This window comes from Pinus tabuliformis, chromosome 2_2 (genome assembly GCF_031772625.1).
Source record: "Pinus tabuliformis cultivar Carrire ecotype Pingquan chromosome 2_2, CPIR1, whole genome shotgun sequence".
Taxonomy (NCBI): Eukaryota; Viridiplantae; Streptophyta; class Pinopsida; order Pinales; family Pinaceae; genus Pinus; species Pinus tabuliformis.
In genome coordinates this window covers 698785033-698795551 of record NC_142300.1, presented here as the reverse complement: position 1 = coordinate 698795551, position 10519 = coordinate 698785033, and positions in this window count along the sequence as shown.

Here is a 10519-nt window from a genome sequence, read left to right as displayed (position 1 = left end):
CTCAGCATTTCTGGATTTGTCATGGAAAGTTACACTTGCTCAGCCATTGCCAAGAAATTTCACCAAGTTTTGGGCCTCCAGAAAGTCAAAAAACAAGCAAAAAATGACTTTCTGCCACCTTTTTGACACACAGGAAGCAGTCTTGGGAGATTGCAATTTTGGAGGGGCAAATGACCACCAAATTCAGAAATTCCACTTGGGTTGGAAAGTAGACATCCAAACCTTTCCAACAAGCCCACTTTTGCCTCATTTGGACACCGGGAAGTACCTCAAAATCAGCTCCAAAGTAGCGCGACCCGTTCAGGAAGAGGGCGCGACCCGTTCAGGAAGAGGGCGCGACCCGTTGGGCAGTTTTCACAGGAATTCGCCCAGTTTTGACCAGTTTTGACTTGTGATGGGATTTTTCACCCTCTTTGATGTAATTTATGTATTTTCATGTTGACATGACACTTATTTACCTATTCTAGAAGATTCATTCATGAAATAGTAAAAATTTAATGAATGAATTGGTTTCCTAGCTTATAGAGGCAAGTTGTTTTGACTGCCTAGATTTTAGTGCTCAGTTTAGAATTGGTTGAAACAGCTCCTAGGATAGTGAGCTCGACCCCTAGAGGCAAGGAAAGATGTTAGATTGCCTATATTATGTACTTTCTTGGTCATTTTCATGGTTGGACTCTTGAGGGAGAAGCTACTATTGTATTATTCATTGTATCTCTGCAGTTTTGGCAAAGGAAGAAAGACCAGGGTTTTGCAGTCTTTTTGGGATTCCTGTGGTTACATGTATTGATGGTGTGTATCTCTTTGTACTTGTGAATTTGTTATGTGATTCATCATCTTACTTTTCCTTCTGCAAATTAGGCGAATGAAGTGTTAAAGTAGAATTCATGATTGTCATGCTCTGCTTTTAAGTTTGCTTAATATTTATGTTTTCATCTGTCTAAAGAGAATTCTTGAAGGTTTCTTGCTCTCTTTAGCTCCTCACCGGTCATTCCTATCCATCCATTTAATTTAAAGGCATCAGTACAGTCTCCTACCTTGCCCCAAAGAACCCCCTACAAAAACTGTGTCCAATCCCCACACCCAGAATTGCCTTTCCCCAACTTTCCAACAAAACCCTAAAAATCGCACACCAAACCTTTAAATCAGTTTACTAGCCTAAAATCAGTGTTTCCTCATTGGCTATCTCGCCCGTTGAAGATCTTTACCGAGATAGACCGGAGAGAGCCCTCTCCTGCCGCGTAGGGCTAGCTACGAGGCTAAGTGGTTTGATGTTGCCTTGAAGTTTACCTTTCTCAGCCTGAAGTGAAATTTCAAGCGCTAATAGGACTCATGGGAAGTACCTCTCATCTGATTAATGAGCAAAGAAATAAGGACAAGGACCATAGTAGTACCGATGGACGCATCGTTGTATCTATCGTACTCCCTATGCCAGGATGACCTTCATTGATCTGGGATCAATGGTACTGGTATGGGCCCAGTTGTAGGAGTTGTACCTACTATGACGCTGACTTCGGGTCGGTTGAGACTGGTTTGGAACCAGTGGTACATACTTTGAGACTGATTTCAGGTCAGTGGAGGACTAGTCTGGGACCAATGAGAGTGGTACATACTATGACGCTGACTTTGGGTCGGTTGAGACTGGTCTGGCACCAGTGGTACACACTCTGAGACTGATGATATTGGTATGGGACCAGTGGTAGGAGTGGTACCCACTATGACGCTGACTTTGGGTCGATTGAGACTAGTCTAGGACCAGTGGTATGCACTCTGAGACTGACTTTGGGTCAGTGGAGAATGGTATGAGACATTCTCAATCAATTCTTCTTTTTCATGGTTCAGCATAGCTGAGCATAGCCAGCGGAGCCAACAGAGCTGAGCATAGCCAGCGGAGCCAACAGAGCTGAGCAGAGAGCAGAGCCAGCAGAGCTTAGCAGAAAGCAGAGCCAGCAGCACTGAGCAGAGCTAGGCAAAGCAGTGCAGGGCACTGATGGCAGAGAGTACAGTCAAACATATGGATCAGCGGATGGAGTTCTCCCTAGTTGAGAGGGAGTGTTAAAATTGGCACCTAGGGCCAAACTCCATGTGGGTCGGCTTATTTATGGCCGCTGATATTTTTATTGGATCCCTCTCATCGAGAGGTGGAGAATTGATCAAAAGATCATCCGATTCCGATAAGTATTTATGGAGATATGAATTTATTTTGATTATGGAATTATTGTCAAGTTGGCCAGCAACTTGAGTAGGCTCAGAAGCCCAATAGATGTGTCTATTCATCATCTACGTTTTTAGTATAAATTGGTGAGGACTTGAAGTCATTTGAGGGACACATTCTTGAGGTGATCTCCTCCTCTCCACGTCTTGGGTTTTTGGAGTAGGAGAGAGACACCAAGAGTAATACGCTGGCCTACAAGTCTTGGAGGAGAAGGTATTAAACGCAGTGGAGGAAAAGGTATTAAATGCAGCCCTAAATTACAGTCATGTGATGCCCTAATCCAACGCAGGTCATGAAGATCTATCTACAGGCTTATGAGGATGCAAACAGAGACATTATACACTAGACCTTATACGTTGTTCATGGACACCCTATGCGCAGTCATGGAGACATTCATACGTATACAATTCAGACATCTTTGCAGTGATGAGGATCTCAGATGCCTCTGAAATAAAGAGCAGCTACAGGATGAATGTCGGAACTCTGTCCACTATAATGATCGTCATAGTAATGAAGCCGCAGTAAGGGTAACGATGAAACCACTGTCAAAATCCCACGCAGTCAATGAAGAAGTTGCAGTCATAACCGTAGTCCAGTATGGAAGAGGAGCCACAGGCTTATGAAGATCTAAACGCAGTCAATGGGTCAAGTCAACAAGACCTGTTCACGCATCTGAATCCCGCATTACTCTCTGCCATTCCACGTGAAGTTTGAGTATACGCTATATAGGTTTAAGTATACGCTATACAGGTATGACAAAACTCACTTATAACCAAAGTAGCCGCAGAAGCCACAATGAATGAAGAAGCCGCAGTCAAGACATAGGAAGTCGTGGTCAAGGAGAGGGTAGCCGCAGTGATAAGGGTAATTAGGCCATAGGAAGGAACTGTTGTAGCCACAATCTATGCATATAGATCTCGGTGGTATCCCTGTGGCAGTTTAGATGTAATAAACAACAGTAACTTAGATTGCACAATGAAAATTACGTTGGGTGTCATCTCAGTCTCACATATGTATATGTAGCTGTCTCAGCATAATGGCCAACAGTGGTTAGGGTTTGAAACAAAAGGACAGATCACTATGATTTCATAATATATCTCGTTGTAGTCTTATGACAGTTATAAAATCTCTACTTGATCTCGATATAGCTATCATATCTCAGTGAATGGTGGTATTAAAGATGATCTCACAAGCTTGATATCGATGGCACTAATGTGAATGTGCATCATGATGTTCTTAGCGGAAGGCATGATCATGAATGATGCACATTAGCAAGGGCAACATGACGATGCATGAATGATGCACATTAGCAAGGGCAGCATGATGATGAATGAAACAGTGGGCATGATAAATAATGAGCAGCATGATGATGAGAGCAACAACAACTCAGTCATCAAGGTTCAACACATGTGACAGTACAGGATGGTCTCACACAGTTATGTGCAGCAAATGGACGAAAGGCAACACTATTATAGGTGAAGCCGTCACCTTGGAGAATCAGTTGAAGCATAATGTCTTCAACTGATCTCATCATTATAGGAGATGATCTATGCTCAGATCTAGATAAGTCAAAGTGTTGACTTCTATTATAAATGTACTATCTCTCTCTCTACTGAACTTTAAAGAACATAAAAGAAGAATTGATCAACGGTTTCCCCACATTGGGGTTTGTCCCTGGCTTGCGCCACATATTGTGTCCTCTTGTATTGGCTTGTCTTCTGCGATTTATATTTATGTTCTAACTGCAGTTTACTTTAATGCTAATGGGATTGCTAAAGATGTTGAACTAACTGGGAAAATTTAAATAAATTTCTCTAGCATAGAACATACCTAAACTTGACAGAATATAGCCTCAAAATCATGTAAGTGACCTCTACAAATGATGAAATGACCCTCTTCAAGTCAAAAATAATGAAGCCACGTGTCTCTAATAGCAAGAAGATGTGTCCTCCAAAGGGTTTGGAGCTCTATTTCAATGTAAAATAGCTAGAATGATGATGAAATAGGAGCGTGTTCAAGGATATTCAATGTGGAATGACAAGAGGATGCACATGCATGCAAAAGTTGCCCAAACAACCTTGAATGATGTAACCAATACCTTGGGATATGTGTACTATCATGTCAACTATGAAATTGCCCCATGAAATGTGATGCACATGAATAATCACAGAATCATCTCCAAGATTCCCAAGAAAAAACGTGTCAAATAAATAAAAGGGGTTTTGTGTTGAACAAGTTAGATAAGACTAGTGTTACACAAGAAGCATAAATGAAATGAAAAAAGCCAAGGAATAATAGTTATAAGTGTGATACTTATAATTCCCTAAACAAAACAGAGGTTTTGATGTCGGAGCTTGTTGAAGTGCGTGAAAGATGTGAAAATGGTAATCTCAATACCAAAATAAGTTACAATATTGCAATGACTATGTTATAGTTTTACCTCTTGGACAGAAGATGACATTGGCTACTTGGTAAGGACAAGAGGTGATCAAAATAAAAACAAAAAAACAAGGGAGGTATTGATGCTTGTTGAGCAAGTGGCATGTAAGAAGGATCTCCATCCATGCAAAATTTGCCCAAATGTGCCTCGAATAATGTGATCAATGCCTTGGGATATGTGTACACAAAATGTGACACCACTTGAGCAATCATAGAGTCATCCCAAAGAATCCTTGGCCAAAAGATGTTGAATCAATAAGAGGGGGTTCCATGCTTAACAAAATAGATAGGAATGGTGTTAAGAAGCAAGCACAAGTGAAATTCATAAAAACCAAGGAAGAATAGTTAGAAATATTATACTTATATTTAACAAAACAAGTGTCTTCATGTTTCAGCGTGTTGAAGGATGCGAAAGATGTGAGAGTGGTAATATCGCTACCAAAATAGGTTATTATCCTACAATGGTCATGTTAGAGTTTTACCTTTAGGATGGGAGAAGGTGACATTAACTCTCTAAAAAGAGCACGAGGTGAACAAAATAAAGACGAGAAAACAAGGGAGGTACTGACACTGCTTTAGCACCATCAAAAACAAAAGGCAGCAATAACCTTTTAAAAAAATTAAGGGCATATAAAGTGGCAAAGTTGATGAAATAGCTATGACGCTAGGAGGTAGTTATGCCCACACGTGGCTACCTAGGGTGCAAGAGACAGGAAGACTAGAGAAGCGCCAAAGGCAGGGTATAAGCCCCAAAACATGGCAAGGTTATTCTCATACAAATAAATTCCTCCAAAAGTGTTCATAAGTCCAAGAGAGGGGTTTCCAAGTTAAGAATATATCCTCATAATCAACCAAGTGACCTTGTCAATTGCAAAATAGATGGAAATAAAGGGCATCAAAAGTGGCAAAGTCCATGAATAGCTATGATGCGAGATAGGTGTGCCTACATACTTGGGGTGCAAGAGATACAAAAACTCGTGAAGCACCAATCAAGACAAGATTTCGAAATATGATCACCTTGGTAGCTCTAGCATGAGGGGATGTGACTTTCGAGAGGAAAAAGTAAAGGCTACCTAAGACAATGCTAGCACAAAACAAGCAAAGGTATGAGTTGTCATGAGCTAGTGACAGACTAGCAAAGACAAAAATATCTAACATGAGTATGTAGAGGTTGAGAGAATGAGAAAAGAAGAATGAAAACAATAGTAAAAGGTGGATAGAGAGAAAAATGGTTACAACACTAGGGTGGTACTAGCTAAGTCAAGGAGGATAAAGTTGATAATACAAGAAAATATAGAAAGAAAGGCAAAAAGAAAAAAAAAGGAAAAGACTAATTCCTGCCATTGCCATGAATGATTCACAAGTAGGAGACTATTGTTGCATGCTAAGAATTCAAACATGGTAATCTCATTGTCCAATCAAGCTATATACCTCTAATGATGATATTTTTGGGTTGGCTCAAGTAGAGGCAAAGGGAATGCCAACTCCTTAGCCCAAAAAAATTACAAGAAAGTCACTTGTCATCCACAAGGTAAAGGAGACTAAGATAATAAGCAAGGTATGCCAAATGCAAACAAAATGATCAAAGATAGAGGGTCATCCCCCAAAGGATGAAGTCTTTTAGGATCAAGAGGTCAATATCCCTCTCCATGGACCATGTTGCCCATCCAGCTACGCATTGCACCCGACACTTGGCATCTTATCCGAAGCTCAGAGGAGGTTTTGTGTCTCCCAGGAAGACATGGAAGGGCATGTGTCATCTTCTAGCCCTCATTGATGGAGAATATACATGATCTTAAGCCATTTGGAGACCAATGAGACCCAGTTGGAGCCCACAAAGTCCAAATTGGGGTTTGGAGACGTTTTGTAGCATTTGGAGGGCATTCCCCTCTTATTCATCACTTTTGAGGCCCTCACCCTCATTCTCAGCACATGAGGCATCAAATCTAGCATTGCAGAGCACTTTGCATTAATTACATGGACTAAAAGACAAATTAAACAATAATTAATGTTTAAGTTATCTTGGTTGGCTTATAACCAAGGGTATCTCACATCATTTGTTATGTTAGTGGCTTCTTCTTTAAGATTTCGAACTCATTAGACTTGTATAAATAAGAGAGACTCTCTCTAACTTTGAATCATCACACTTCGGATTTTTGCCTAGCCTCATTAGAGATTTTCGACCTACAGCGTTGTGGAACGATTTGGATGAATCTAATGCATTTTAACATTTGGAAAATTTCATTTTCTCTCTTGGAGCTTCTCTATGAATATTTAATGGATGGGTATATTTGTCATTATCTTGTAAGTAGTGTCTAATGCTATAATTTTGACCTAATAAATGTCTAATGTATGGATTATTGTCTATGGTTTTTAATGTGCCCTAATTTTGTTAAAACATTAAAGCTATTGGAAATTTTGCATGTGTTACTCATGGGTAATGAAGGAATAAATGTTCCTAGAGGTTGTTTTGCATATTGCATCCTTAAATCTCGATTTATTCTTGCCTACAAAGTATAAATTCCTAGAGTAGCTCTGAAGTTGCCTCCATTAGGGCTAATGAAGCTGCCTTTGGGTCTCCTTGAAGAGAAAAGTTCTCAAATCAAGATTATTTTTTACTCCAATCCTCCCAATTGCGAGGCACTGGTCCTAGATCCTTGGTGATCACATTATACTTGAGAAACCATTCTTATTTCACCTTTCCTTCACCTCTTTCCTCATCCCCTTGAGGATAAGGAGGCCTCCCTAGGACTTGGTACAAATTTCATTAAGAAGGAGCTTTTGCAAAACCATTTGGATAGTCTCTTGCGTTGGTGTTTCCTCTAGCTCTCCCCCTGATTTGAGGCAATTCTAATGGTGAAATCTCAATATAATTGATGCCCTAGCCATCATGCCAAGTCGGAACCCTAAGTGTTATCCTTCAACTTGGGGATTCTAGAAGGATTGATATTTAGTACCTATTAAAGTATATGAATCATAGCCTTTTCTCTTGTCTATCTGGACCTTGGATGAACTATTTTGTCAAATATCACAAGCCTAGGTCTTAGGTAGTCTTTCTTTCAACGGTTTTTCTTGGAAAGTCCTAGCTTCTCCCAAAACTCATACTTTCATTGCACCTTTCCACTGAATGAGTCAACTTGCCTCACTTAAAACCTAACCTAGGAACATCTATCACAAGTGAGGGATGCTAGGTCTCCTCCCGTCGGCGAAAACATGAGAAGAGAAGGGGACATTGGTTGTGGTGACAGTGGGCCTTCGTCCCAAGGTGTTGTTGTGCCCACTAGTTTTAGCCTATTTACTACACCTGGTAGTTTATGCAGTAGCAGGCCCTACTCATGATAATGACTTGGGAATCAATCACTAGTGAGGTGACCAAAAATAGAGTTAACAAAACGAGAAAATATAGAGAGAAGAGAAAAAAGAAAATAGAAAAGACTAATTCCTTCCATTGCCATGAATGATTCATAAGTGGGATACTTTTATTGCATGCTAAAAATTCAAACATGGTAATCTCATTGTCCAAGCAAGCTATATAATTCCACTGATAGTATTTTTGGGTTGGCTCAGGTAGAGGCAAAGGCAACACCAACTCCTTAGCCTAGAAAATTTACAAGAAAGTCACTTTTCATCCACAAGGTAAAGGAGACTAAGACAATAAGCAAGGTATGCCAAATGTAAACAAAACCATTGAAGATATAGGGTCGTCCCTGTTGCCACTCAAACTAGCAGGTGTCCTGGGGGGGGATCCTATAGAGAAACTGTTGCAAAATATACCTAGGTTTGGTATTCATAATGACATGTAATTATGATCTTCGTAAATGATTAAAAGAAGAGAATAAAATTATTTTTATAATGCATTGCTTCATGAGTTTCATGAGCAAGAGGTTTATTTTAGATGGCTCCCATTGACAGCCTTAGGATTTGTTAAAGAGTCAATGTCATGTATGAAGAGCTCTTCTTGAGCATGTGTAAAGTGAAGTCCCAAGGTGATGTGGACTACTAAAATCAAGGAAGGACATGTGATCAAATAAAACCGAATTTCTGGCATTAAAGGAGAAAGTTGTTTGCCTGGAAATTCGAATTTATGAAGTCAATGCACATTTGGGATGATTTGGGAGAATATTTGGTGGAGATTTTTGTGGGAAATTGTCCCCACATGGGTTACCACCCATATACACTTGTCATTTTATCATAAAATTCGAATTTGGCACATAAGGGAAGAATAAAATGATGTCCACTTGCCAAAATTCGATTTTTACACTTGGCATTGAAGCTCCATTTAACAAATTGGAATTTCTCTTTGGGATGGTCACCTCATGCCACTTGTTTAATCACTTTTACATTGGAATCGACTCCAATGCTATTTGTCATTGTCATTCTTCATTGGGATTTGCTCCCAACTCTCTATATAATAGAGCCATGGGCTCTCATATTGTATCATAGAACGAGCTATTGGGCTTACGAAGACTCTGCTGGATTTTGTATTCATCTTTCATATAATAAAAGAGACTTTGGGGTACTATTGTGTTGGTGTTCTCCTTCCATTTCTTGAGGTGATGTTATTTCAATTATTGTGCTTTACATTTTACATGTATGTTGGATTATGCTAGTTATCATTTTTCCACTTGTTTGGATTAACATATGCAAGCTATCTTGTATGGTTTTTGGTTAGAGAACTACTCTAGGAAGAGGAGCACTAGAAGATTTTTGGTGAAATCTCTAGCCTTCTCCTCCATTGTATAATCTAATCCCTTATGATTGCTGACATCTTTTTCCAACTGTGTAGAGATCTTTAGATTTGGTTGAAGGATTTACTTAGGCATGGGGTAGCTCTCCAATAGACGAACTAACTCCCAAGATCAAGAATAGAAGGACCCAACTGGTTTTCCTCAAGGATCTCATCAAACGATTTTGAAATAGGGAGTTTCCTTTCCTCTAACCTACTAAGATCACATAAATTTAAATTAAATATTTTTCTTGACCAATATCTTGTGCTTTCAAGGATTTTATTTGCTACCTAGATTATTGTTTTAACTAGACAAGTATGGAGTTCTACTTGCATGTCTTGATCTAGTTCTTGTACACTAATTATAGATTATCATTTTGACCATTTCATGTCATCTTTGTCTCCATTTCAGGACTGCTTTGCTTTCAATTTTTGAAGCATTCTACTTTTGTTTTAAGCAAAATACAATTTCATTTCTTAAAGAGCAAATACTTGGAAGGCACTGGTTGTTTATGTATTTCATGCTCATCTTATGATGGTTATTGCTCATATCAGTTTTTGTTTATAAATCTTAAAGAAATAATCTATTTAATCTTAGAAATAATCTTAGAAACTCACGTCTCTTTTTAAATTAACTTTTCATTAGGGACCACCCCCCTTAGCTAACCTAAGAGATAGCTTAAATGGAGAAAGTCGAGATTAGTTTGACAAACCCTTCTTTGAGTTCCCTACCACCAACCACACCTTGTGGGGTTGAAGGCTTTTCTCACTAACTTGTAGGTAGGTGTAGGTGGTAGGGTCAACAGGTCCTTATGTGATCTTTGTGGAAATGTAGTTGTAAGGTTGTGGGACCACACGAGACCAAGTGGACCCAAAATTACGTCAAGGATGTGGAGTTGATCAACCAAGGAGGGTCTTGACCTAATTATGGAAGAGAAGAGGATCCAATGATCCAAATGAGGACACTAGCCAAGGGTAACCTAGGAAAAAAAACAATCCTTGAGCTAGGGCTTGATATATCTCAAGATCCCACCATCGGAATTTCTTGAAAATTGGAGGGCTTCTAGAGAAAACCCTAGCGCAATTATGGGCAAGAGATCGAAGTTGTTTTACGGTTACAATGGGAGAAAAATGATGCCCTA